Below are 5,045 nucleotides of genomic sequence, written 5' to 3' on the forward strand. Positions count from 1 at the left end.
GGTTAGGGAGTACCCAGAAACTTGGGAGCCAGCTTGAAATTCCTATGGATAGCAGATATACTGATGGGATATCTCATGGTTTCTTCAGAAACAACAGACAGCTTGCAGCATCAGGATTTTGGATTTTTACTTGTTGTGAACAAGCCTCAATTTAGCATGACTTTTCCAGATCTTACTATAGTCTTTTAACAGACTTAAGGCAATTATTGGAGTGTCATCACCTTTTGGCAGGAGGACTTCCACCAGTCTTCCTGGGAAAAGTATGACAACACGTGTGGTCAGGGTTCCAAAGGGCTGGATGCTGTGATGAACCCCTTTACCATTGTTCAAATGTTGCCCATACCCGCTCTGACTTGGTCTTTTGCCTCAGCATTCCCTAACCCAGCAACCGAGTTTTAGTCAATCAAGTTTAAATAGGCCTCCCATAGTGGGACTGGGGAACGTATGGCCCGAGATGCCTATTAAACTTAAAGATGTGCGCGTTTCTGGGGGGGAAAAGTCCTTTGTAAATCCAGATTAGAACTAGTCTGAGAAATGCTGAGCTGGGTGTGTGTAAATGTGGGTTGATTAGCATTTGGAGCACAGATTCCCCATCATGCAGTGCTCCCCTGCTTCTCTGATCCCAGAATTCACTGCAATCCCTGGTTCAGGCTTTCTGTTCTCCATCTCTCATGTAAATGAATGGTCATCTGGTTCCATCTCGGATGCAAAGAAGACCTAGGGCAGTTGTTTCACTCTTGTTACCCTTATCTGGAGGGTTTTAGGTGTGTCTCCTACTGCATCTTAATCAGTTTTGTTCAGGTAGAGGGGGGGAGGGACGGGGGAATTCTTTGCGAGTCAGACAGCCTGTGTCCTGTGCCCCAAGAACACAGCTGAAAGGTAACAAAAGTCAGGAGCAATAATCCTTGGAGTTTTTTACTCCAGGGTGCACGTTCAAATGGCATGCCCACAAGCAAAAGACTTTGGAGCTATGTGATGGCCAGAACCAAATGGGTTAATGATCAAATTATAGCAAATAATATGTGCTTCTTGGAGACATCTGACAGCAGTCTGACAGTTGATATTAACTAAGGGAAAGCTTGTAAGACTGTAACCCACAAATTGTATCTCGTCTGTCCCAAGTATAACCGCAATGTTAAAATTAACTGTCTGTACGATCATAAGACTAACTGGGCCCCAAAAAGCAGAACTAAAAAACAGAACTGCAAAATTTAGCTAACCTAACTGTTCTTGCTTAAAGGTCAGTCAAAATAACAAACCTGACCACAAGATATGATTGACACATTCCAAAAAGGAAGTAGCCAGGTGAATTGAAGTTAGGCAGAGTAAATGCTAATCTCAAACCCCAAAGTGATGTGGTGTGATTTGCTTATTGGGTGAATCCAAGTTTAGGCAGTAGTCTTTTATGATAATTTCTGACACCTTCTAATCCCATAGGGTAACAGCTGTCAGGAAGATTATAAGTGGCTCTAACAGATTAGCATAAAAAGAGGTATAAAGGAGCACATATGTCAAGTGACCAGCATGACGGACAAGACAGAAGGACCATCGCTGGACCAAGCCTGGACCCTGGACTCCGAGTGTGAGCGAGGATTGGATCCTGACCTAGGGATCTTCCCGGTGACCCCTCAGACAGTGTTGATCAGGGACGCCTGACTTCGCTGGAACACCTTGACACGCACCTGGCATAGAGGGACTGCTGATAAACTGCCAACCCCATGTGGGCACTTTTTGTCATTCAGGCTACCTGTTGTTATCATTCACTATTAGCTCTTTATTACTGTACTACCTGTTTGTCACGTTAGCCTTTCTGTTAACTGTTGCATCCATGAGCTATCAGTAAATTTGCCTTTGCTTCACTCCCAACTCGCCTCCTCGATCCTGAACCCAGCAGCCAAACGGCTGATACACTCAGACCCTGACCCCACCAGCCAAACGGCTGATACACTCACAGCGCCTAGCCGGCCTGTGACAGATCAATAAGCCTGAGTTTATTTGTGTGCATTAATTACACGCATAGACACACACATGCAGATGTTAGCTGATTTCACCAGCACCATCCACATACCTTTGGAGAAAGGGAAGGTTCCTCTTAGGCTGAGGAAAAAAGCTCAGCACCACTCTCAACCTGACCCAAAGCTGAGGAGAGGTTGGGGAAGAGCTCTTTTATTATTAAGTTTTGAAATGTCCTGGTCTCAGGCCAAATCAGCCAAACCTTGTGTCACTACCCCCCCGGCTACCCCCCACTATACAGCACGCGACACCCTCCCGGCTCCCCACCCTGATCTGCTGATGGGCAGATGCCCTCCCCCCCCAATGCCCTTGTGAATCCTCCTGAGTCCCAGGGTCCCCTGCAGCCTCCTGCTCACACCTGCCTGCTCACACTCACCCCCTGTCTGGTTGTAGCGATACCGCAGGGTGACCAGGTTTGATTGAAACCCTGCCCCCGCCCGCCAGCCCTGCAAGCTCCTGGTTTCCCCATCCCAGAAGTGTGGTCCGATGGTGCCCTGCACCCAGTCCCCGCACGGCTCCTGTCTCCGCGTCTCGCTGTCGTAGCGGAAAATTTGCTGGTCATCCACGTAGCCCACGACAGCGAAGTGGGGCACATCTGGGTGGGGGTCCGACACCCGTCTGTAGAGATGCCGGTAGCGCTGGGAGCCTGCAGGAGTGACAGTCAGCACCAGCGGGCAGACGCCAGGACCCTCGGGTGCTCGGGGTGTCGGGGTAGCAGGTCTTCGCCAGCTGGCCTGTGGACCCTCCCTCCCACTGCAGGGCAGTGCGGTCCTGCACAGTGTCATGGTCGGGCTGCGAGCTCTGCCCCTCCCGTGTCAGGTCCTGCGGGAGTTTCCATCGGTCCGAGACCCCCCGCCCCGTGTCCCGTGTGCCTGGCCCGGGGGAGTCCCTGCGGCCGCTCCGCTTCGGGCTCCCAGTGCAGCCCAGTTCGGGGATCCCCCGGCCGCCCGCCCCGCACTCGGCACTGGGGAGAGAAAAGTGATGGGGGGCGGGGGGCGGGCGCGGAAGGCGGTGTCCCGGGGCGCTGGGTTGGGCCCGCACAGCCAGCGACCACGCCCCTCGCGCTGCCAGCAGCCAATCGCCTCCTGCCATTTCCCGGGGGGCTGGGCGCACACAGCGGGGCGGCCAATGGCATCCAGGCGCCCAGCTCCCCGCCGACAGCGCCCGGCTTTCAGCCAAACCGCCGCTGACACCGATGGGACGGCACGTGTGTGGCCGTGACATCTTGTCCGGTCTCCCGCAGCGCCGGTGCCCGCATCCCCGCGCCTGTGAGCCTGGCAGTGTGCACGTGCAGTCGTGTCAGCCCTGGGGGGCAGCCAGATCATTGCTGTGTTATGTGAAAAGTGTGTGTGTGTGTGTGTGTGCGCGTGCGCTGTTTGTCCTTCCTGGGGGAAGACGCCTGCATCCAGCGGGGGAGGAGAAAGAAAAGACGTGGGAGAGAAAAAGGGAAGGAGGAAAGAGAAAAGGAGAAACAAGCAAAGGCGAAAAATGGGAAAGGGAAGCGTAAGAAGTGTATGGGGGCTTCGTCACGTGGGTACGTAGATGACCTTACACCACCGATCTTTACGGCCCCCCCCCACGCCACACACATTATTCGACCAACTCAAGGAGCTGGAAAACTTCTTCTTAGCGAGCTGTTCGGTATAAACACTGGTTGATTCCTACGCTGGACTGCAGAGCTGGAAGGGGTGCCCCACGGCTTTCCCCACCACCCTCAACTGAGGACCCAGGCGTCTAGGACCCCTGCTCTCGTGCCCCAGTCTCCTCTCTGCACCGCTGTGAGGGACCTCACAGGCACAAATCTTCAGTTTGTCTGTAAAAATCATGTAATTGCAACCATTAATTTTTATTTCACTTGCATTGAAACAAATACCATTTCAAAAAAACCCAAACCTCAGTTCAAGTGGTATTGATGAAAAAAAGTGTTTATCTTAAAACAGAATATAAAAATGGAAGAATAAATTATCAGGACTATTATGACATCACAAAAAATCTGTGCATGTCATAGCATTTTTATTTAAAATGTAATTTTACATGTATAATTCCCAATTTTGCAGGACAAAATCTTCCGTAAAGCTGTGTATCAGCGCATGAAACCTGTCACTGTAACACTGAATGCTGGCACTAAAGGTGTGGATCCTCGTGCATCCCCGTGCCCAGCAAATCACACTGTGCCATCAAGCAAACCCCCAAGCAGGCCCGGCCCTGCCCGCCCCCTCCGCCCCCCATTGCTGCCGCCCTGCACCCGCCCGGGCTCCGGGGTCAGGGCAGCTCAGGCAGGGGAAGCAGCAGCACCAGCTTTGGCCTGGTCCCTTCAACCTCCCAGAAGAAGAGGGGCAGCGTTGTCGTGCTCACATAAATTGCAGAGCCCCTCCTCCCTCCATCACACTACCGCACTGTGCCGAGCTCCCCGCAGACCCCAGCAAGCCAAGGCACAGGGGGCAAGGCCTCCGCCCTGCGGGGAGGTGGGGACCAGGGGGCATTAGCACTCACGTGAAGAGCAGAGCTTCTTGCCAGTGCAGTCATTGTTTTCTTGGCCTTGTTCTCCAAGAAGGAGCAGGTCCTACATGGGAGGAAACCGGCCGTGTGTCACCCACTCGCCCACACAGACCCCACTGGCCCCAGCCACCACTGCGCGGGCCTCTCCCTGCCACTGTCTCCAGTGTGTGCTGGGGGCTGCCCAGGGAGGCACAGGCAGAGCCCAGGGGGTTGTGTGAGCCCCCCAGCTTGGCAGGCCGCTCACGGACGCTTCTCGTTCTGCTGAAGCATCTTCCCGGGCTCCTTGGATTCAGTCTACGTGGACTCCTCTCATGCTGCTGCTGAGGGTACAAACACGAGCCCGTGATGCTCTTTCCAGCCCTCGCCCTTGCTCTATGGCAGCCTACCACCTTCCCCAGAGCCAGCTGGGTCTCCACATGGGGCAGCGGTGCCCTGTACAACCAGCCCCCAGGGCTGCACCTTGGGGCAGTGGCATCTCCCCCAGTACACCTGGCTGCCATGTTCACCCCAGAAGCAGCCGCCCACTTGGCTAT

This window comes from Alligator sinensis, unplaced genomic scaffold (assembly GCF_000455745.1).
Source record: "Alligator sinensis unplaced genomic scaffold, ASM45574v1 scaffold1062_1, whole genome shotgun sequence".
NCBI classification, from domain to species: Eukaryota; Metazoa; Chordata; order Crocodylia; family Alligatoridae; genus Alligator; species Alligator sinensis.